Source organism: Euleptes europaea, chromosome 7 (genome assembly GCF_029931775.1).
Source record: "Euleptes europaea isolate rEulEur1 chromosome 7, rEulEur1.hap1, whole genome shotgun sequence".
Taxonomy (NCBI): Eukaryota; Metazoa; Chordata; class Lepidosauria; order Squamata; family Sphaerodactylidae; genus Euleptes; species Euleptes europaea.
The window spans coordinates 92,320,248-92,344,626 of NC_079318.1; the positions used below are offsets into that span (position 1 = coordinate 92,320,248).

Here is a 24,379-nt window from a genome sequence, read left to right on the forward strand (position 1 = left end):
ATCTTGGGGGGGGGGAAATCATTTGGTTGAGCAGGGGGCTTAGCTACTGTTACATTGAACCAGGTGTTGCCTGCGAGCTTGGATTCTGCCCTCCTCAATGTGTCAGTGGGTTATAGATCAACTCAAACCTGAACTGACCCTAGAAGCTAATATTACAAAACTGAGGCTATCGTATTTTGGTCACATTATGAGAAGACAGGAGGCACTGGAAAAGACAATCATGCTAGGAAAAGCGGAAGGCAGCAGGAAAAGAGGAAGACCCAAGAAGAGATGGATGGACTCTATAAAGGAAGCCACATCCCTCAATTTGCAAGAGCTGAGCAAGGCTGCCAAAGATAGGACATTTTGGAGGACTTTGATTCATAGGGTCACCATGAGTTGGAAGCGACTTGACAGCACTTAACACATACACAATGTGTCATAAGAACCAAAGAAAAGCCCTGCTGGATCGGACCAAGGCCCATCGAGTCCAGCAGCCTTTTCACACAGTGGCCAACCAGGTGCCTGTAGGAAGCCCACAAGCAAGACGACTGCAGCAGCAGCATCCTCCCTGTGCTCCATAGCACCTTCCCTCTATCACCCCCCAGTCGCTACGAAAGAGCAAACGAACCTTAAAAAAGGCAGAATTGTCTTGAGAATGAGATTTCTGACTCCTCTCGGTAGTGACACCAAAGCCACATCTTCGTCAAGCCTCCCCCATCCCTCCTCCCCCCACCCCCTATCGTGCACCGTGGGTGCTCTGGGTTCAGGTTCCTCTTCCTGTTTTCAGAGAAAGACTTGTGCCGTGGCAACCAGCGGGCCAGCGACGGGGGCCACCAGCAACGCACGCCCACGGCTTCCCAACCGCCCGGAGTCATCGCTCCGCCACCCAAGGGCACGATTTCGGATCCCAGGCCGCAGACCCTCCCCACGCTTTACAAAACAACCGGCGGGCATCTGATGTTTGGTTAGGCCAAACGCCCCCTCCATGAGGGCCGGCGGCATGCCTCTCCGAGGAGATTGCTTAAAAACGGCAACAACAGAACAACAGCGGGCTTCCCAGTTCGGAGGCCGCCTTTTCCAGCAGCAAATGGGAAGTGTATCGGAGGACACATTTTCACAGCACTAAAATGAACGCAGCAACCACCCCCGGCTAGGGTTGCCAACCCCCAGGTAGTAGCTGGAGATCTCCCGCTATTACAACTGATCTCCAGCCAATAGAGATCACATCACCTGGAGAAGATGGCCGCTTTGGCCATTAGACTCTATGGCATTGAAGTCCCTCCTCTCACCAAATCCCGCCCTCCTCAGGCTCCGCCCCAAAAACCTCCACGTATTTCCCAACCTGGAGCTGGCTACTTTATCACTGGCCCTGTAAGAAACCTGATTCTGACACATGCCTGGAACTGCAGAAAATGGGGGTCCAATTGTCAAGAATCTGGCACAGGGACGGCATTGGCGTACCCCGAGTCGGGGCAGCTGCCAGGGCCCGGGGCTTCCAGCAGGGCCCACTGTCCCCACCTGAGCCCCCTGCTGCCCACCCAAATGTCCTTTTGCCTACCAGCACCATGTGGCTGGGACAATGGGTGGTAGGTAGGGTTGCCAACCTCCAGGTAGTAGCTGGACATCTCCTGCTCTTACAACTGATCTCCAGCCGATAGAGATCAGTTCCCCTGGAGAACATGGCCGCTTTGGCCATCGGACCCTATGGCATTAAAGTCCCTCCCCAAACCCCGCCCTCCTCAGGCTCCGCCCCAAAAACGTCCCGCCAGTGGCAAAGAGGGACCTGGCAACCCTACATTACATGTTGCTGAGGTCCCTCCCCTCTACAAGCCCCCAAATCTCCAGGCATTTTCCAACCCAGAGCTGGCAACCCTAACGGCTATCATCTGTGGCTGGCAAGGACTGTCACCGGTTGGGGGGGGGCATGAATTTGCCCTACAGCTTCCCCTAACTCCTCTCCGGGGCAGGGCAACATAAAGGCCGTTGCTTTCCAGCGGTTTACCAGAACGGCCCCGGTATTCTAGTCCCCCATCCCTCTAAGTCAATATACTACTGTTTGCTTTTGGGGAATGCCTTCTTGAAATGTTGTGAAGTTAAGTTGGCAGATCTACCGAAAGGCAGGGGGGTCCCCGGCCTTTCTTTGAGCCTGCGGGCCCCTTTGGCTTTCTGACACGGTGTGGCGGGCGCAATCACAGAATGCCAGCCGTGGGAGGAGGAGCCAACCACACATAGGAAGCCCACGTGCCCGGGAGATAGGGTTACCAGATCCCTCTTGGCAACCGGCAGGAGGTTTTTGGGGCGGAGCCTGAGGAGGGCGGGGATTGGGGAGGGGAGGGACTTCAATGCCATAGAGTCCAATGGCCAAAGCGGCCGTTTTCTCCAGGGGAACTCATCTCTACCGCCCCTTCAACTGTGTTGTTCACTAATTTACAACAGATCAAGGTAAGGCACCGTGCTGGCAAATTTGGTGGAAACTATCAGAGTTTTTCACCAGACTTTGAAGAGCTGGTACCACTGGGTCAAGTTCATCAGTTTGGTCGAATAAATTTCAACTAAAACGTTTTGATTTGATTTTGAATAGATGTGTAATTAATGGTTACTGTTTTGAAAGTTTATTGTTATTATCTTCCTTAGTGAATCATGTAAGCCCCTATTTCGAATAATGCTTTTTATAGGATACATACATGAACACATACACGAAGCTGCCTTATACTGGATCAGAGCCTTGGTCCATCAAGCTCAGTATTGTCTAGACCGGCAGCGGCTCTCCAGGGTCTCAGGAAGGGCTCTTTTAATCCCCTACTAACCTAGCCTTTTAACTGGAGATGCCGGGGATTGAACCTGGGACCTTCTGCATGCCAAGCAGATGCTGTACCACTGAGCCACAGCCCCTCTCCATGGCTCTCCAGGGTCTCAGGCAGGGGTCTTTTAATCCCCTACTCACCTAGCCTTTTAACTGGAGTTGCCGGAGATTGAACCTGGGACCTTCTGCATGCCAAGCGGATGCTCTGCCACTGAGCCACAGCCCCTCAAGGTAGGGGGCGCTGGGGTTGAGTCTGTGGAACCAAGGGGGCGGTGGCCCGAAAGGTTTGGGAACCATTGATCTAGAGGGTCTCTGAGCACGTGCAGAGGGGCCTTTCCCGCACTAGTGGATCACAACCAACAGACCCTGAAAACAACTGCTTCCAAATCGGGAGGGTGGCGCAACAGCCAAACCTTCGACCGCAGCCCTGCCGACGGTAGAAATTTCGCGCTGGGTAGCGGGCCGGATGCAACAGCGGGGCTGAACTATCCCAGCGGGGTGTGGAGGAGGGGATTTTCCACCCCTACGGTTCTCGGGGGAGATGCTGACAAGATAAGCTGGGGTGGTGGCGTGGGGGGGCAGAGAAGAAAGACATCTATAGGCGCTGGGGCTGTGCATTTACTGGAAACCCCGAGCACTACGGTGGCCAAATGCGAAAAAGAACGAAACTCTGGTAGCTTGGGCCAGGGGGGGGGGGACTTTTCGCAGGCAGAGCTGCCCTTACCAAAGTCTCCCCCCTTCTATCTATCCATTGCAGGTTAAACCCCAATTCCCTCCCCCAAGAGCTCAAGGCTACACCCACAGCTCTCCCGCCTCTGCCTTATCCTCACAACGGCCCTGTGAGGTAGGTGGTTTTTTCTAACAGTCAGAGCGGTTCCTCAGTGGAACGGGCTTCCTCGGGAGGTGGTAAGCGCTCCTTCCTTGGAGGTTTTTAAGCAGAGGCTAGATGGCCACCTCTCCGCAACACTGATTCTAAGACCTTAGGCACATCGTGAGAGGGAGGGCATCTTGGGCATCTTCTGGGCGTGGAGTAAGGGTCACTGGGTGTGTGGGGGGAGGTAGCTGTGAATTTCCTGCATTGTGCAGGGGGTTGGACTAGATGGCCCTGGTGGTCCCTTCCAACTCTATGGTTCTATGAAAACAGGCTGCTCCAAGGTCACACAATTTGGCTTCGTGACATTGCAGGGATTTGAACTCAGACCTCCCCAACTGCAGTCCACAATTCTAACTCCTGTGTCGCCAGAGGCTCTCACACGTTCTGCAAAACAGTGGGGAACAAGAGCCCTGTAAATAGGGTTGCCATCCTCCAGGTATGGGCTGGAGATCTCCTGCTATTACAACTGATCAGCCGATGGAGATTGGTTCACCTGGATAAAATAGCCGCTTTGGCCATTGGACTCTATGGCATTGAAGTCCCTCCCCTCCCCAAATCCCACCCTCCTCAGGCTCCACCCCAAAAACCTTCCGCCAGTGGCAAAGAGGGACTTGGCAACCTTACCTGCAAACCCCTTCACGTTGTGGCCAGCGTGATAGGCGCCAACCCCAAAACCAGGGTCCCGCCCTTCCCTGCCCAACATTCTGGGCATCAGAACCAAGATCTGGTTCTGGCAACGGTGGAACAGAACCAAGCAGAATTTCACAGCTCACGGCAGAGCCAGGGCAGATCCTTGCAGGCGTAAGGAGGGAGACAGCAGCTAAATATTAATAGCAACTTATTATGCACTGAATTTTTCCCCATTGGGGACCCAAAGCAGCTTATGACATTCTCCCTGCCTCCATTTTATTCTCACAACCACCCTGTGAGGTAGGTTAATCTGAGAGTGAGCGACTGGCCCAAGGGTCACCCAGCAAGCTGCCACGGAAGCTGCGAAATATTTTATATATTTCCTTCATTGATACCCCAACTTTCTCCCCAGCGGACATGCAAAGCAACCTACACCATTCTCTCCCGTTCCCTTTCATCCTCGCATCCTAACCTATCCTGTGAGGTAGGCTAGGCGACTGGCCCAAGGTCAGCCAGCTGGTTTCCATAGCAGAGTAGGGGGTTCACACCTGAGTCTCCTAGATCCTAGTCCGACACTCTGACCGCTACACGTACTGGCTCTGCCGGGCCAGTTGCAAAGTTGACGGGGTTTTCCTGTCCTAATACAAGTTCCCTGGTCGGACAAATGAAATAACCAACGTTTGGCAACCCCCTACCCCAACTCAAGAAGCCACCCATCCGATCAGTCCTTACCAGGTTAAAGCAAGCACTGGAAAGGTCGTAAAATACTTGGCAAATTAAAGCATGAAAGGTCAAATGGTTAATACTGGTTTGCTTGGCCACTGGATGAAACAGGATGTGGGAATAGGGAGACCACCGGACTCACATGAACACACACATGAAGCTGCCTTATACTGAATCAGACCCTTGGTCCATCGAGGTCAGTATTGTCTACTTAGACCGGCAGCAGCTCTCCAGGGTCTCAGGCAGAGGTCTTTCCTATCACCTACTAGCCTAGTTCCTTTAACTGGAGATGCCGGGGACTGAACCTGGGGCCTGCATGCCAAGCAGAGGCTCTGCCACTGAACCACAGCCCCTCCCCAAGGAGAAGCTACCTTATACTGAATCAGACCCTTGGTCCATCAAAGTCAGTATTGTCTACTCAATCTGGCAGCGGCTCTCCAGGGTCTCAGGCAGGGGTCTTTCACATCACCTACTGCCTGGTCCTTTTCAACTGGAGATGCCGGGATTGAACCTGGGACCTTCTGCTTGCCAAGCAGATGTTCGACCAGTCAGCAACGCAAACTTTCAAAGAAGAAGAAGAAAGAAGAAGTGTTCGCTTTTATACCCTGATTTTCTCTACCTTTTAAGGAGAATCAAACTGGCTTACAATCACATTCCCTTCCTCTCCTCACAACAGACACCTTGTGAGGTAGGAGAGACTGAGAGAGTTCAGAGAGAACTGTGACTAGCCCAAAGTCACCCAGCAGGCTTCATGTGGAGAGGGGGAAACCAACCCAGTTCTCCAGATTAAAGTCCACCGCTCTTAACCACTACACCACGCTGGCTCTCCACGTACCCCACACCATCCAGCATTTCACAGATTAAAATACATACAGCCTTTTAACGCCAATCAAGGGACATTCTGGGAAGTCAACTCTTTAGCACCCCGTGATGAAAACTCTTTCCCACCTGCTTGTGTTCATTTCCCCCACTTTGTTCCAGGGATGTAAAACCCTAAAAGAGCTACCATTTGGTGGGTTAAAACTACACTTTGAAACACTCTCTCACAGGATGTTAGGTTCAAAATACACCTCGGAAGCTGCAGTAAACCAAAGCGCCTGGGTGTGCATGTTCAAGTGCAGTGTTCATGCGCAGGTTGTACGCGCTGGGGACCAGATGTCCTACGGGAGATATACGTTTAAAAGAACCTAACCAGAGAGTTATGGGGAGCTTTCAAGAGCAACAAACTGATTGTGGCAGAAGTTTCCACAAACCAGACGGAAAAAGAGACATGGCTCTAAGGTCAGCCTTCAAGTTTCAGGGCAGCGCATGGATTTGAACTCAGGTCTCCCAGATCCTAGTAAGATGCTTTAATCACTACACCTCGGGCTCTCACTGGTTTCAGCCAAAAGACCCGAACAATTGAAACCAAAAGCCAGGGAAGAAGGAGGAGGAGGAGGAGGAGTTGGAGTTGGTTTTTATATGCCGACTTTCTCTACCACTTAAGGCAGAATCAAACCGGCTTACAATCACCTTCCCTTCCCCACAACAGACACCCTGTGAGGTAGGTGGGGCTGAGAGTGTGACTAGCCCAAGGTCACCCAGCTTGCTTCATATGTAGGAGTGGGCAAACCAACCTGGCTCACCAGATTAGCGTCCACCGCTCGTGTGGAGTGGGGAATCAAACCCAGTTCTCCAGATCAGATTCCACCGCTCCAAACCACCGCTCTTAACCACAACACCATTAAGATTAAAAAGGAACAGAGACCAAGGTACACACCATTTGGCACAAGAATCCTGACCACAGCCCCCTGGCACCCATCTATTTAGGCACATGCTAGGCAAAAGGATTGCAAAGGATGGCACAGCCCGGGCATCAGGACAGGAGGCACACCTGGCTCCAGCCATGCTTCTGTGCTCAATGCCCCATAAATCTCTCTGTTGCAAACCAGGCCTGAAGGTAGGGACCTCAGCAGCTCCTAAGAGGTGCCAGTCAGGCGGTGGGTGGGAAAGCTACATGCCCGGGCAGGCTGCTGGAACAGCCCCTGGTACAGAGGGCCTCTCCCCTGGGTCAGGACGACCCTGGCACAGCGCAAACCCAGCCCGCCAGCTAAGCAGAACTGGGAGGGAAAAGAACGAGGCCTGCAAACCACACCGCCGCCTCGTTGTGACTTGGCTGCCAGCGAGTTCCCAGAGGAAGGGAGGGGCTCGCCCGGGCGCACAGTTCCCAGCCCCTTTGCAAATCAGGCCGCCGGATCGGCCGCTGACAAAAACGCCACGAGGCCCGGGGTGTCTAGCTGGGCTCGCCAAAAAGCCAAACTCCACACGCCATGCTCAAAAATTATCTTGAAAAATAAAAGACGGGTACCGGCTGGTGGAGAACCTGCACACACCCTTGGGCCTGAACTGGGCAGGACAGGTTGGGGAGGGGAAATGGCTCAGTGGTAGAGCCTCTGCTTGGCATGCAGAAGGTCCCAGGTTCAATCTCCGGCATTACAAAGGGGCTTGGCAGTTAAAGTTAAAAGGACTAGGCAGTTAAAGGAACTAGGCAGGTAGGTGACGTGAAAGACCTCTGCCTGAGACTCTGGAGAGCCATGGGGAGGGGCCGTGGCTCAGTGGTAGAGGCATCAGCTCAGCATGCAGAAGGTCCCAGGTTCAATCCCCGGCATCTCCAGTTAAAGGGACTAGGCAAGTAGGTGATGGGAAAGACCTCTGCCTGAGACCCTGGAGAGCTGCTGCCGGTCAGAGTAGACAATACTGACTTTGATGGACAGAGGGTCTGATTCAGTAGAAGGCAGCTTCATGTGTGATCTCGGTTCAGAGTTACAGATGTGCACAGTGAGCTGTCAAAAGTAACCATGGGGGGGGGGACAACATGGGTCAGAGCTACAGCAATGGGACCCTCACTCTTCCCTCTGTGCTGTTTCAAAAATTAGATGCCCCCCGTCCGTCTGCTTTGAGTTCCAGGAGTTTAAAGAAAGGGGTTTAAAGCAGTCGGGGTGTGTGTGTGTGTGTGTGTGTTTGTGTGTGTGGGCACGCATCAACCAGGAAATGACAAGCTACCCTCCTGCTCCTCTGCACCATAACCCCCAATCCATACCAAGACAGCCCCCCCTCCCCGTGGCTCCTTTTTGCAGCTCATGACCGGGGATTCGAACCCAGTCCCTCTCCATCAAGCCTGATCTGACCCTAGAAGGTAAAATGACTAAACTGAGGCTGTTATACTTTGGTCACATGAGAAGACGAGAATCACTGGAAAAAACAGTCATGCTAGGAAAAGTGGAAGGCAGCAGAAGAGGAAGACCCTCAAGAGATGGATCGACTCTATAAAGGAAGCCACGGCCCTCAGTTTGCAAGACCTGAGCAAAGCTGTTAAGGATAGGACATTTTGGAGGACTTTGATTCATAGGGTCGCCGTGAGACGGAAGCAACTTGACGGCACTTCACACATACACACACTCCATCACATATACTTTGGCACATTCACACAGCAACAAAGCCGGTTGCCATCTGCACCGGCTCTACCGATTTACCAGGGACTATCCTTGTTCTACAAACCCTGCCTCTGGTAAGACACATTCAGCTCCTTTCCCCAGACTGTCTCCATGTTAGATCGCTAAACAGGTGCAGGGATGGATCTTGCCAGTAGCGAGTGGAGGCATCAATGCTTGAATCTGCCCATTAAGGCGGGTTCCCACTCTCCAGCTGGGTTTTGAACATCCCTAGGGTTGCCGGGTTGCCCCCCCCCCGTCACTGGTGGGGGATGGGGGGTTAGGGTCACCAGATCCAGGTTGGGAAATTCCTGGAGGTATGGGGATGGAGCCTGGGAAGGACAGGGACCTCAGTGGGGTACGACACTCTAGAGCCCCCCCTCCAAAGCACCCATTTTCTCCAGGGGAACTGGTCTCTGTAATCTGGAGATGTGCTGTAATTCTGAAGGATCCTCAGATCCCACCTGGAGGCTCGCATCCCTAAACATCCCCATAATATATGGGGGGGGGGGGAGATACCTAAGAACAAACCTTCTCCCAGATTCTTAAATCATCAGAAGTACAAACCCAGGAGACCCAGAGTCTACAGCAACCTGAAACAGAGTGGGAATAATGTGAGAACCGGACTGCTGCAAACACACCCCTTGTGGAACGTTGGAGGGTTATGTGCTACTAGTCCTCAGAGTTGCAGGGAGAGAGGAACAGAACCAACTACCCCTTCTGGCTTGTCTTGCTCTCATCCTGTTCCTCAAAACTCCCACTATCCACTGCATGGTGTAGTGGTTAAGAGCGGCGGTTTGGAGCGGCAGACTCTGATCCCGAGAACCAAGTTCGATTCCCCACTCCTCCACATGAACGGCGGAAACTAATCTGGTGAATTTGTTTCCCCACTCCTCCACAAGAAGCCAGCTGAGTGAGCTTGGGCTAGTCACAGCTCTCTTAGAGCTCTCTCAGCCCCACCTACCTCCCAGGGTGTCTGTTGTGGGGAGGGGAAGGGAAGGCGATTGTAAGCCGGCTTGATTCTCCCTTAAGCGGTAGAGAAAGTCGGCATATAAAAACCGACTCTTCTTCTTCTTCTTCTTCTCCTTCTCACAGTGGGATCAACGCCCTACAGGAACCCCGCCTCTCCCATCCGGTGGGCCCCAGAGACCAGGTTGCCTGAGATGCCAGGTAATGCAAGGCCAGCCTCGCGTTCAACGGGTTTCATTGTCAGGCTTTCACAAAACTGAAGATCTTCCAGCTCAGAATTAAATCAAATTAAAAGGGGCACTTTGCAGCTCAGGAGAGGTGTTTGTTTGTTTGTTTGTTTGTTTGTTGTCCCTAATCAGTATAGGTCCAGGAGACAGCTGCTAAAAAAATTAAACCTTTTTGGGGGAAATGAAGACGAAGAAAGCCGGGTTTTGTTATTTCTTGGTGGAAGGGGGTGCTTTGCGCTTCAATGGCGAGTTTCCGGAACGATGGAAATGCAGGGCGCTGCGGTTCGGGTCTCCCAGAACCCTGCCTGATGCACACTAGCTGCTTAACAGGGGTGCAGCCAAAACACACGCATGGTGCGCTCACCACAGGTTGCCACTGGCTCCTGAGCCGAATGAGATCGGGCGACAGAATCTTGTCCGTGCGGCCGCCCGTGAACTGGTAGGCGTTTAAAAACCTGCTATTCGATCCGCCACTAATTCAGCAATCAAAGCAGAGCATTTCACAAACACGTGAACAACGGAAGCGTCCCTTTTCCCCCCCGCTCGCAAATCCCCACAAGTTATTTTTGCTCATAGCCCAAAAAGGTTACCTTTGAGACCGCAAAAGATAAAAATTACCTGTCCTCAAAGAAGAAGAATTGGTTTTTATATGCCAATTTGCTCTACCTTTTAAGAAGAATCAAACCGGCTTACAATTTCCTTCCCCTCCCTACAACAGACACCCTGTGAGGTAGGTGGGGCTGAGGGAGTTTGGAGAGAACTGTGACTGGCCCAAGGTCACCCAGCTGGCTTCATAGGGAGGGCTGGGGAAATCAACCCGGTTCACCAGATTACAGTCCGCCGCTCATGTGGAGGAGCACGGAATCAAATCCGGTTCTCCAGATTAGAGTCCACTGCTCCTTATCCATACCCCACGCTGGCTCTCTGCATTTAATGAATCATTGCCCATGGGATTGAAGAGAGGAAAGGTTAAAGCAGGGACTCACACAGAGATGTGATGGGAAGCCTCCTTTGAGGGCCGGTGATGGTATTGCATCTCTCTGCATGGGGAGAGATGGAATGCTCTAGGTAAGAGACTGGGCAGAATTTCTCATGCCTGGCAGAAGCTAACTGGAAGGACACAAACCAAGAACAGTGGAATCATGCAGAGGTATAGCAGGCAACCTCTGGGTGTGTCTTCCTGGGTGGGCAATGCAGCTCACAGGAGCCTAGAAGTATTTCTCAGGGCACATTATCAGTGAATTCAGACACAGAGTTAGAATGACAGCACTCAAAGTCAATGCAACCTCTAAAACACATTCATCGTGCCTCCTGACGTCTAATTTATGGAACTGGTTCTAGCTAAGTGAAACCTCTGCAGACAAAGGCAGTCTAGCTCTAAATACAAGATGATGAAAGCAAACCAAGAGGGGAAGGCTTTTGTGTAGATTTCCCAGAGGGACCTCCAATATGATTCAGAAGGGTAACTGGACCAGGGACATTTTCCTTTCGGTGCCGCAAGATCCCAACCGGCTCGGGGGTCCCTTGGTCTTTTCTGCATATTTAGTTTCTGTTCATGGATAGATAAGAAAAGCTATACTGGATCAGACCGAGGCCCATCAAGTCCAGCAGTCTGTTCACACAGTGGCCAACCAGGTGCCGCTAGGAAGCCCACAAACAAGACGGCTGCAGCAGCAGCATTCTCCTGCCTGGGTTCCCCAGCACCTAATATAATGGGCCTGCTCCTCTGATCCTGGAGAGAATAGGTATGCATCATGACTAGTATCCATTTTGACTAGTAGCCATGAATACCCCTCTCTTCCATGAACGTGTCCACTCCCCTCTTAAAGCCTTCCAAGTTGGCAGCCAAGATGGCACACATTGGGATCAAACCTCTAGAGGAGGAGGGCCGTCAAGCAGGGTGCCATTCATGGGGCACATGGCTCTGCGGAGCAAGAGTTTGCAGGGCAGCTGGGGCAGCACGCCAGCCACAGGGGAAAGGTAAAACTTCCTTTCCTCTGTCATTCCAAAAGCAACCAGGAAACCCCAGCCTGGAACACCTAGCTGAATCATTCAGGCTTTGGCGGGGGGTTGTCTCAACGGCTCTTAGCAAGTCCACCTGCCCAGTAGATTTGCAATCCACCCTTTCACCAAGGAGTGCAAGGTGACATACCTGGGACTCACAACAACCCTGGGAGGTAGGTTAGGCCAAGAATGTGATGGTCCTCAAGCAAGCTCAGTGGAAGAGTAGGGATCTGAATTCAGGTCTTCCCTATCAGAGCTGGGCATTCCAGGCCCAGGGGCAAAGAGGCTGAGCAGCAATCCAGGTCGTCCCTGGTCCAAACTTCGCCTCTGGCACAGATTTACAAGACGGCCTTTGGCAAATCGCTTTTTCTCCGCCTTTGTCCCTTTTCTCCCACCCGTCTGCAATATGGGAATGCTGCCGCTGGTCTAATTTACAGAGCTCCCATGCAGATTACGAGATTAATGCGCATGCGACTTTCTGAACCTGAGCAGTGGCAATCCGAAACGAAGTTACACCCTTCTCCTTCCATCCTGCGAGGAGGAGGAGGAGGAGGAGAAGAAGAAGAGAAAACCTCTAAAGGGGGTTAAGCAAACAGTGCCGTTGTGTGCTTTTTTTTTACAGAAGAAAATGGAAACCATATCTTGCAAATCGAGTGGCGGAAGCATCCCCCAAAAAGATCTATATTGGGGTGAAGAGAGCTGTAAAAACATAAATAGGCTTTCTTCCCCATTTTCCAAACCTTACAAAAAGAAAGAAAAGAAAATGACCGCGGAACTCCAAGTTTGTTTGGTTTCCCCTTTGCAACACTAAGGACTAGAAACATGTGAGGGCTCTTAATTCTGATACAGGTTCTGCAACAAGGTGCTGCAGGTTTTTAGCAAACGTGCGAGTTCTGCGCCACAAAGCCCAAGATTCCACATTGCCCGTATCGGTGATGATTTCCAGACCTGTCGGCTGGTCTTTTTTTCATGCCAGTTCACAGATATGAAGCCCTATGCGTCGAATTTCGGATGCAAAGAGAGGAAGAAGGATTTTGCATTTCGGGTATGAAAGAAGATCTCAGAAGACCGAAAAGCAGGGGAGGGAAATTACCGGCTCCCTCTACATACTCAATGTAGGCTTCTAGGGAGAGAACCTCTAAAGGGGGTTAAGCAAACAGCGCCGTTGTGTTTTGTTTTGTTTTGTTTTAACAGAAGAAAATGGAAACCATATCTTGCAAATCGAGCGGCGGAAGTATCCCCCAAACAGGGTGGAAAACCTTGAAAAGCATCGGGCAAAGCTGTGCTTCATCTCTCCTCCAGCTGCCCTAGCAAGGGGGGAACTCACGGGGTTCAGACAAGAATGCCACGCATTGAAACACAAGACCGCTTAGTCGATCGAACCCCACAAAACCACCAAGGCTAGCTACAGGGCCGAAAAGCCGCGCCAAGGTCCCTCGTGGGCCCGGCTGCACCACGGTGCTGGCAAAGACATTCCCCCTGCTGCGTCTCGGGGTGCAGCCCTTTGCGCCAAACCACCTGGGCACTGCCCGTCCCTGTGGTTCCGAGATGGCCAGACTCCAAGCGCCGGGGGCCTGGCGCCTCTCCCTTGGCTGCCCTTCAAGCGGGCACAGGTCCCTGGCACAGGTGGACACCAAGAGACCCGACCTGGCCCGCCTAACCTTGGCACAGCTATGCCACGGCGTCTCAGCACTGTTCCCCCTGCCCCGCAGTGTGGAGGTTCCCCCTAGCCACGGGTGCCCCAAGGTTACCTCGCTTCCCCTCCGTCTGTCTCTCCGCAGCGAGCTGAGCAGATCTGAAGCCACCTGGCACCCGCCTGCCTCGCTCTGAGCACCGATCCCACCTCAAAAGAAGGCGACGCCCACGCCCCGGGTCACGCAGCACCCTGCCCTCCTCCCCTCCTCTCTCCCCCCTACCATTAACTCTTTGTCATGCTCCCTGCCAGGGCCGGGGCTCCCCCATTCCGCCCACCCCCACAAGGCAGCCTCCTTGGGCTTTGTTCGGGAAATGCCAAGGCTAGTTACAATTTATCTGGAAGTTGTACCCTGCTCTGAAAAGGCCTTGCCTCTAATCCAAGCCAGGCTCACGGTGGGGAGAGGGGATCACGGCTGCCTGGGCTGGATCAGAGCAAGAAGCCCGCTAGCCCAGCGCCGCCTCCTCCTGGAGCCCTCCTAAACAGAGCTTCCACATTCAGAGGCAGTGTACCAGATGTGGGGAGGCAAGTGACAGGGGCAGTCACATCTCTGCCTGTGAGCTCCTAAACAGAACAAATGGGTCACTGGGGGTGTGTGGGGGGGGAGGTAGTTGAGAATTTCCTGCATGGTGCAGGGGGTTGGACTAGATGACCCTGGTGGTCCCTTCCAACTCTATTATTCAAAATGATGACACCACTCCTGTCGCTTGCCCCCTGCATCTGGTATAGTGCCTCTTAATATGGAGGTTCCATGTTTTCGCTGTCATCACTAATAGCCATCGCTTGCCCCCAGCAACTGGTATACTGCCTCTGAATACAGAGGTTCCCTGTATTAGCTACCATCACTATCAGCCATTGCTTGCCATCGACATCTGGTATACTGCCTCTGAATTCAGAGGATCCATGTTTCAGCTGCCATCACTATCACCCATCGCTTGCCCCTGCATCTGGTAAACTGCCTTTGAATATGGAGGCTCCATGTTTTAGGTGTCATCACTAGCAGCCATCACTCCCCCCTGTTCCTGGTAGGCTGCCTCTGAACATGGAGGATCCATTGTTCCAACTATCACCACTAATAGCACTCATCCGCCACAAATGCACCTAATTCTTTCAATTGCAGGTTATGCTCAAAGGCACTCCCTTGTGACAAGGAATGCCAAGACATCCACGGTTTTGGAGAGAAAACGATGCCCAACGTTGCCCCGCCCCTTTCCAAAATGAGTCAGACCAGCCTTAAAACAAAGCTACTATCAGACATTCGCTCCAGGCGACACAGGGTTTGGGGGGAGCATCCCCCCCCCAATCTCCTTCACCTATTTGATGCTGCTACCCACACGGCCCACCATCTCCTTGGGGCCCAATCCAACCACTCAGGCCCCCAACCCTGTTCTGAGGTTCCCGATTTTCAGCCTCGGTGCACAGAAAAATAATCCAAATTTACTTCTCTATTGCTGGAAAGATGCGAAGTGTTTTTTACCTGCTTCGATTTCAGCGGTTAGATTTGGAAAAAAATTCTCCCTGTTGCTAGCCTGTCTGGGGACAAGGGGGCCCTCAAGAGGGCTGAACCCCTGGTGGACATTTTTCAAACGTGTCAATTCCAGACACAATTCTGCAGAGAGGGGCCACAGAGCATGTGCAGAGTGCTCATCCTTGGGTTCCTAACCACACTCCCAAAAGGCAAGACAGCAGACGCTGCTCCAAGAGCCCATCTAGGGTTGCCAGGTCCTCTCCGCCACGGGCGGGAGGTTTTTGGGGTGGGGCCTGAGGAGGGCGGGGTTTGGGGAGGGGAGGGACTTCAATGCCATAGAGTCCAATGGCCAAAGCAGCCATTTTCTCCTCCGGGGGAAGATCTCTATCGGCTGGAGATCAGCTGTAATAGCAGGAGATCTCCAGCTAGTACCTGGAGGTTGGCAACCCTAAGCCCAAGTACCACTGGACACAAAGGCTGAAGCTGAGCCGCTAAACTGTGGCTTCTTAGCAGCAGAGGGAAATGCACTCTGCACATGCTCTGAAACCCCCTCTCCATCGGCCCCGCCTCACAAATCTGGCGCTGATCTCGGCGAGAACCCGGCTTGGTTATCCCCTGGGTGGGCCTGTTTGCTTGGCAACCTCGTTTGACAAAGCAAGGAAGTGGTGAAGGGCAGAACATATGAAGCTGCCTTATACTGAATCAGACCCTCGGTCCATCAAAGTCAGCATTGTCTACTCAGACCGGCAGCAGCTCTCCAGGGCCTCAGGCAGAAGGGTCTTTCACATCACCTACCTGCCTAGTCCCTTTAACTGGAGATGCCGGGGATTGAACCTGGGACCTTCTGCAGGCCAAACGGATGCTCTGCCATTGAGCCACAGCCCCACCCAGCAGCCCAGAGCATTTAACCAGAGCGGCCAGGAGCCGTGTGTTTGCGCCCTACTTTGTCTCTTCGTGCCCCAGTTCTCCAAACCGGATTGTGTCACCCCACCAGGGCTGGGCCAGAGCTAGCATGCCCTGACCTGCCCGGGTGCGTGGCCTGGCAAGGTGGGCGCTGCCAAAGCCTCACCCCTGTTGAAGTCACTCCCCGAAAGTGCCGGCCTGACTCAACCACAGAGCCGGGGATGCCATGCCCCTCGATCTCGCGCTGTGCCCTGAACCGATGAGGGTACGGCCGTGCCAGGGGCCCGGGTGGCACCCCAGGGGCCAAGCCCCAAAAGCTTCAGGGGCCAAGGCAGTACAGTTGCCAGTAGGTCAGGCAATGCCAGCAATCAAGGGCAAAACCTCCGGCCTTCCTTCCCTACAAACTGGGCAGGTGGTTCGAAAACAACAGACCACCGAAAGGGTGTGGCTTGGCATGGATATTGTGCCCCCTACCCTCAATAAGGTTGCCAGGTCCCTCTTCACCACCGTCGGGTTTTTGGGGTGGAGCCTGGGAAGGGCGGGGTTTGGGGAGGGTCTTCAATGCCATAGAGTCCAATTGCCAAAGTGGCCATTTACTCCAGGGGAACTGATCTCTGTCGGCTGGAGATCAGCTGTAATAGCAGGAGATCTCCTGCTACTACCTGGAGTACTACCTGGAGTACTACCTGCTACTACCCCCCCCCCCACTACCTGGAGTTTGGCAACCCTAACCCTCAATCTGGGTGCAGGCAGCCCGTGGATATTGATCAGCGTGAAGGGGGAGGCCCTCTGCACATGTCCAGAGACACCCAAAGCCTTTGGCACTGTGAAAACAGATTGGGTGAGGGCATCCTAACGCATTTGTTATTGAATGCCCCATTTGGTTGATTGTTCTGACTTGTGCGGTATAATCTGCCCTTGAGCCCATGTGAGAAAGGCGGATTACACAGGAGGTAAATAAATTAAAAATTAAAATAAAACCTCCCATAAGAACATAAGAAAGGCCCTGCTGGATCAGACCAAGGTCCATTGAGTCCAGCAGTCTGTTCACACAGTGGCCAACCAGGTGCTTCTAGGAAGCCCACAAACAAGACGGCTGAAGCAGCATTTATCCTGCCTGTGTTCCACAGCACCTAATATAACAGACATGCTCCTCTGATCCTGGAGAGAACAGGCATGCATCACGATTAGTATCCATTTTGACTAGTAGCCATGGATAGCCCTCTCCTCCATGAACATGTCCACTCCCCTCTTAAAGCCTTCCAAGCTGGCAGCCATCACCACATCCTGGGGCAGGGAGTCCCACAATTTAACTATGCGTTGTGTGAAGAAATACTTCCTTTTATCTTCCTGAAACTTCCCAATCAAATGATGCCCCCCACACACAAAGAATTGAGCTGCCTTCTTAGCCGGCTCACCCTTGTCAGGTTTGGAGGGAGGTGAGATCCGTTCCTCCCCAAGGGAGTTCCTGGGTCACGGCCCTATACCCGTTTTTGAAAGTCAGAATTCAGCCCCTAACCAGAGAACTAGGGATGCCACACTCCAGGAGGGACCCAGGGATTCCCCAAAAGCACAGTTCCTCACCAGCCTACAGAGATCAGTCCCCCTGAAGAAAATTGATGCTTTGGAGGGGGCAATGTACCCCACTGAGGTCCCTGTCCTCCCCAGGCCCCACCCCCAAATCTCCAGGCTTCCGGCGTTTGAAAAGGTGCTTTTGCCTGATCCCCCACAATATATATATTTTTTAAACTGCAGCTGCCATACGACCAAACCCGTGGAAAGAATGAGGGAGATGGACAGACACACGAAGCTGCCTGACACTGAATCAGAAGACAAAAAAGAGTTGGTTTTTATATGCCGACTTTCTCTACCTTTAAGGGGTCTCAAACCGGCTTTTAATCGCCTTCCCTTTCTCTCCCCACAACAGGCGCCTTGTGAGGTAGGTGGGGCTGATAGAGTTCGGAGAGAACTGCGACTGGCCCGAGGCTACCCAGCAGACTTCACGTGGAAGAGTGGGGAATCAAACCCGGTTCTCCAGATTAGCGTCTGCTGCTCACATGGAGGAGTGGGGGATCGAACCTGGTTCTTTAGATTACAGTCCGCCACTCATGGGGAGGAGTGAGGGATCGAACCCGGTTCTCCAGATTAGAGTCCGCAGCTGGTGTGGCGAAATGGGGAATTGAACCCTGTTCTCCAGATTCGAGTCCGCTGCTCATGTGGAGGAGTGGGGAATCGAACCTGGTTCTTTAGATTAGAGTCCGCCGCTCAAGTGGAGGAGTGGGGAATCAAACCCTGTTCTCCAGATCAGAGTCCACCGCTCTAAACCACCGCTCTAAACCACCACACCACGCCGGCCCTCGGTCCATCAAAGTCAGTGTTGTCTACTCAGACAGGCAGTGGCTTTCCAGGGTCTCCAGCCGGCAGAGGTCTTTCCCATCACCTACTGGAGATGCCGGGGATTGAACCTGGGACCTTCCGCATGCCAAGCAGGCGCTCTGCCGCTGAGCCACAGCCCCTCCCCAAATAGACCATGGGGAGGAGCTGAGAAGGACAGGCGGAAAGGACCCAGCTGCAGGGAAAGAGAATCCACAAGGTCTGCCTTTGTACAGCGCAGCTGGCTAGAAAACGGAAGCGGGGCAGCGGGGGTTGCCCAAGAGCTGTGCCAAGCCAGGACGGGTCGGAGAAGGGGGGGCCTGGCATTTCTCAGAAAGGGAACACGCCCCGTTGTGCAAGAAACCTGCCCATGCCAGCTGGGGGAACGGGCGGCAGCCGGGTGGGGTCGGGAGCAGGAGAGGAGACAGAATCGGAGGCACCGACACGCCCTGGCGCAATACCCGGGCTGCCCAGGGCGGGGGGCTCAGGCACGTGGGCCCCCTTTTTTGGGGGGAGACTGCCAGCTCTCCGTGCCCGAGCCAGGGGCACAAAGCCGTGCCAAGGGGTGGGTCACGGAGATGTCATGTTAATCGCTCGCCGGCAAGGCGGCTGAGAGGGGCCGCCAGGCAGTCCTTGGTTCGAACCTCACCTCTGCCACAAATTCAGGAGTGGGCGATGGCGAGGCATACTCTCTCAACTCCCCCCCCCAGTCCATATGGAAAGGTGCCAAGGGCCCATGCCACCTCGGCTGCGCACTCTCCCCCACTATGCTCCTTTCCCAGGGCTGGCATTCAGTTATTTGATTGTAAGGGCAGGGCGAGCGGTTCACTCGCTCACTTTTATTATGGCCGACGTTCCAGCGCTGAGCTCTGGCAAATGAAAGAAGAGTTGGTTTTTATATGCTGAGTTTCTCTACCACTTAAGGGAGACTCAAACCGGCTTACAATCGCCTTCTCCTCCCCGCAACAGACAACCTGTGAGGTAGGTGGGGCTGAGAGAGCTCTGAGAGCCAGCTGTGCGCCACCATGGTGTAGTGGTTAAGAGCGGTGGTTTGGAGCGGTGGAGTCTGACCTGGAGAACCGGGTTTGATTCCTCACTCTACCACGTGAGCAGCGGAGGCTAATCTGGCGAACTGGATTTGTTTTCCCGCTCCTACACATGAAGCCAGCTGGGTGACCTTGGGCTAGTCACAGTCTCTCAGCCCCACCTACCTCACTGGGTGTCTGTTGTGGGAAGGGGAAGGGAAGGTGATTGAAAGCCAGTTTGAGTCTCCCTTAAGTGGTAGAGAAAGTCGGCATATAAAAACCAACTCCTCTTCTTCTTCTTCTCCAAGAGAGCTGTGACTAGCCCAAGGTCACCCAGCTGGCTTCGTGTGGAGGAGTGGGGAAACAAATCCAGTTCACCAGATTAGCATCCGCCACTCATGTGGAGGAGTGGGGAATCGAACCCGATTTTCCACGTCAGAGTCCACCGCTCCAAACCACCGCTCTTAACCACTACACTACGCAGGAAAGAAAGCACCGGAGCCGTGCCCACGTGCCCTTCGGGTCGGCCCTGGCTCAGAATTAAGCCCTGTTGAGCCTCTCTTTAGCACAGCCACCCAGCCCTGCCCCCAGGACAGCCATGGAAGACTTCAGCCTTTCCACACTCCGGTTGTCATGTACACACATGCAAAGGATTGCCAGGTCCCTGTTCACCACCAGCAGGAGGTTTTTGGGGCGGAGTCTGAGGAGGGCGGGGTTTGGGGAGGGGAGGGACTTCAATGCCATAGAGGCCAATAGCCAAAGCGGCTATTTTCTCCAGCTGAGCTGATCTCTGTTGGCTGGAGATCAGTCGTAATAGCAGGAGATCTCCAGCTACTGCCTGGAGGTTGGTAACCCTAACAAGTTGTGACTAAACGCTCATGCACCTCCAAGGCCTGCTGAGGAGTAAAGTGGAGAATAAATGAAATAAATAAGCAGAGGCGGAAGCTTGAATAGGGCCACCAGGAATCACTTGTTTCTCCATGAGGTCTCCTTAAGAGGTCTGTCACAGTCCTCTCCGCTTTGGCTTCTTCCTCCTTCGGTGCCCAATCTCTGTCCTTCTCACATGCGCACGTGCGAGATCGTAAACCAGCACGGCAGCAACTTCAGCACAGGGGCACCACACAAGCCCCGTAGAACAGCGGTCTTCACCCCTGGTGTTGGGACCCTCGGATGGGCAACAGAGTCCCGATTGTGTGCATGCTTCTGCCTCTCTTTGCATGCATGCGCGCTTAGAGGAACATTAAAGAGGAAGACGGAGAAGATTCCTCTGTGGCTCGGCCCCTGGACTCGTTCCTTGCTATGGTACACTTCTTAGGGCTCAGTTTGTGTTTCTTGAACACATGAAGCTGCCTTATACTGAATCCGACCCTTGGTCCACCGAAGTCAGTATTGTCTACTCAGACCGGAAGTGGCTCTCCGGGGTCTCAGGCAGGGGTCTTTCACATCACCTACCTGCCTAGTCCCTTTAACTGGAGATGCCGGGGATTGAGCCTGAGACCTTCTGCATGCCAAGTAGATGCTCTAACACTGAGCCACAGCCCCTCCACATGGCTCTCCAGGGTCTCAGGCAAAGGTCTTTCACACCACCTACCTGCCTAGTCCCTTTAACTGGAGATGCCGGGGATCGAACCTGGGACCTTCTGCACGCCAAGCAGATGCATTACAAACTGAGCCCCAATGTTCTTAGCCTGGCTCTCCTGCTCACGGTCCTGGCCTCGACCGCGACAACGGGGTCATCCCGCCGTCCCCTCCTCCTATCAAATGACTTCCTGTCACGCACTTGCAGCTGAGCGGGTCTCATGTTCAGCAGGGCCCAGGTCTGGAAAGGGGGAAGGACGGCACATGGCTCGCCCAGCCGTTGAAAGCAAAGCAGCCTTGAGAGTAGGCCTCGCCAGATCAGACCGGAGGTCTCTGTAGCCCCACATCTAGCAGCCTGTCTGGGAAATGCCTGATCGAGACAGGAAGGTAACTGTCCTCCGATGCTGACTGTCCCTGAGCATCTGTTCTTTAGAGGTAAACTGCCTCCGGACAGGGAGGTTCCACTCTTAAATAGCAGGGGGAATAGCTTTTGCTAGAACTCCTGCCTTTTGGGGCAGAGCAAAGGTCCACGTAGTCCAGCATCTAGTGGGGAGGGGCTGTGGCTCAGTGGTAGAACATCTGCTTGGCATGCAGAAGGTCCCAGGTTCAATCCCCGGCATCTTTAGTTAAAGGCAAGGAGGTAATGTGAAAGACCTCTACCTGAGTCCCTGGAGAGCTGCTACCTGTCTGAGTAGACAATACTGACTTTGGTGGACCAAGGGTCCGATTCAGTATAAGGCAGCTTCATGTGTTCATGTGACCTGTCAGATGAAAACATGAAGCTGCCTTCTACTGAACCAGACCCTTGGTCCATCAAAGTCAGTACTGTCTACTCAGACCGGCAGCGGCTCTCCAGGGTCTCAGGCTGAGGTCTTTCACATCCCCAACGGCCAGATGCTTTTGACTGGAGATGCCAGGGATTGAACCTGGGACCTTCTGCATGTCAAGCAGATGCTCTACCACTGAGCCATAGCCCAGAGGTAGACGCCTCTGGAAAGTTCCTAAGGTAAGGCATGAAAGCAACACCCTCCCTATTGCACCAAGCAGACAGGGGTAGACTGCCTCCAAACGTGCAGGTTCCATCATCTAGTGACCACTCAAGACGCCGCTGGTAACTTCCTAAGGTAGGGCATGACAGTGACAGTCCCCCCTATTGCGCCAAGCGCGCAGAGGTAGACTGCCTCTGAACATGGAGTTTCCAGCAACTAATGTCAGACACCACTGAGAAGTACTTAAGGTAGAGTGTGAAAGCCACAGTCGCCCCAAGCACGCAGAGGTAGACTGCCTCCAAACATGGAGGTTCCACACATCCAGCCTGGCTCTTGCCTCCTCTGCGCGTTGGCCGGCACGCAGCCCTTTCCCAAAGACGGAGCTGCCGCATGCCAATAAACAGGAGGGCGCGGCCCCTTTGTCCTTTGGCCCGACGCGGCTCCCCTACCAACACCAACGCCACCCAGGTCGTTCCACTTCCTGCTGTGCCAGGTGTACCGACGGGGAGATAAGGTGGGCGAGGCTGCCTGGGAGGGGCGCGGGCATCTTGTGCGGCAAGAAGGGCTCAAACCGGTGGCATGGGGGGGCCTGCCGGGGGGGGGAGAGTGACTCATTGGGGCTGGGAGGGGCGGGCGGGCGTTGCAAGCGGCAGGCCCTCTTTTGCAAGCCATGAGCGGTTATTAAAGTTGTGGGGGGAGGGAAGAGGCCCGGGACGACGGAGACAGAATGCAAACCCACCCTGATCCCGGCTTTCCTTCAAGCTCAGCCAAATGCCCTGAGCGGGGTCTGCTTTTACAGAGACCCTCAGACACACAAACACCCCCCCCCCAAAAATGTAACCAGCCCTAATATATGCAGGAAAAAAGCACAACACAAAGGAACTAGGGCTCATGAGTAGGGTTCCCAACCTCCAAGTAGTAGCTGGAGATCTCCTGCAATTACAACCGATCTCCAGCCAACAGAGATCAGTTCCCCCAGAGAAAATGGCTGCTTTGGCAATTGGACTCTATGCCATCGAAGTCCCTCCCCTCCCCAAACCCCGCCCTCCCCAGGCTCCGTCCCAAAAACCTCCCGCCGGTGGCAAAGAGGGACCTGGCAACCGTAGTTGGGTTCTTGGAGCAGCATCGGCGGTCTTGCCTTTTGGGAGCGTGGTTAGGAATCCGAGAGTGAGCACTCTGCACATGCTCTGCGGCCCCTCTCTGCAAAGCACCACGCACAGTGATGGTGTAGTTATAATTTCTATAGCGGGATACACGTACAGTGGGGGAAGTCCAGAATTGCGGGGAGGGTCCCTTCCTTGCAAGCCTCCCTTCCCATCTCTGCACAAGAGACAACAGAGCAAACTGTGAACACACATGGACACATGAAGCGGACTTATACTGAATCAGATCCTTGGTCCATCAAGGTCACTGTTTGTGTGTCAGAGATAGAGTTGCCAACCTCCAGGTGGTGGCTGGAGATCTCCTACTATTGCCACTGATCTCCAGCCGATAGAGATTAGTTTACCTGGAGAAAATGACCGCTTTGGCAATTGGACTCTATGGCATTGAAGTCCCTCCCCTCTCCAAACCCCACCCTCCTGAGGCTCCACCTCCCAAACCTCCAGGTGTTTCCTAACTCAGAGCTGGCAACCCTAGTCAGAGAGCCAGCATGGGGTAGTGGATAAGAGCGGGGGACTCTAATCTGGAGAGCCGGGTTCCATTCCCCACTCCTCCACATGAAACCTGCTGGGTGATCTTGGGCCAGTCACAGTTGTCTCCTAACTCTCTCAGCCCCACCTACCTCACAAGGTGTCTGTTGTGGGGATTGTAAGCCACTTTGAGGCTCCTTAGAGAAAATCAGGGTATAAAAACCAACTCTTCTTCTTCTTGTCTAAGACTAGCAGTCGCTCCCCAGGTCTCAGCCAGAGAAAGATCTTTCACGGTACCTACTGCCTGATCCTTTTCAGCAGAGATGCTGGGACTTGAACCTGGGACCTTCCGCATGCCGAGCAGATGCTCTACCCCTGAGCCACAGCCCCTCCCCTTAAAAACGTACATGAAGCTCCCATTGGCCTAGCAATATCAGTATCGCCTGCTCAGACCTGCAGCGGCTCTCCAGGGGCTCAGGCGGAGGTCTTTCGCATCAAGTACCGCCTGGTCTTTTTTAACTGGAGGTGTTGGGGACTGAACCTGGGACCTTCTGCATGCCAAGCAGAGGCTCTACCAGTGAGCCAGCGCCACTCCCATATGCCAGAGAGACCTAATAGGTACAGAGCAGTGGTGTCATACGACAACGCAGAGGCAGCAATCTAGTTCAACCAGCTTTGCTGGGGTCCCCGAAAGATGAGATCAGAAGCTCACGGAGTGTCTTCCAGGGAATCCCGCGATTCCATGGAAGGCTCTCAGCATTTCCTCCTGGAGATTACTAAATTTGCCTGAAATAAAAGCTTCCACCCACTACCCCTCCTCCTCAGTAATGCTGGAGCACAAGCTGCATTCTCAGTTGCACACTCATACCACGCAAGGGGAACAACGACGAGTGAGGCATAGGTGACGGTGGTCCCAGATTCCTCTAGGAAGGCTTTCAGGGCAGACGACTCAACGTGGCCAAAGGTAGAGACACCTGACTGTCGCTCCTCAATCCAGTCACATGAGAACATCAGAAAGGCCCTGCTGGATCAGACCA

General features: G+C 53.6%; 1 protein-coding gene across 4 annotated transcripts in view; it reads right to left on the reverse strand.

Annotated features, from left to right (window-relative positions):
* ZBTB7B (zinc finger and BTB domain containing 7B) overlaps positions 1–24,379 on the reverse strand; it is a 59,815-nt gene that overhangs the window by 23,247 nt on the left and 12,189 nt on the right. Inside the window, exon 1 of one of the 4 annotated variants that reach the window (XM_056853163.1) lies at positions 13,434–13,482. The exons of the other annotated variants lie outside the window; for them this stretch is intronic. The gene's annotated coding sequence lies outside the window, so the exon portion shown is untranslated. Of the gene's footprint in view, positions 1–13,433; positions 13,483–24,379 lie in introns of those variants that run through there. 4 annotated transcript variants of the gene reach the window in all.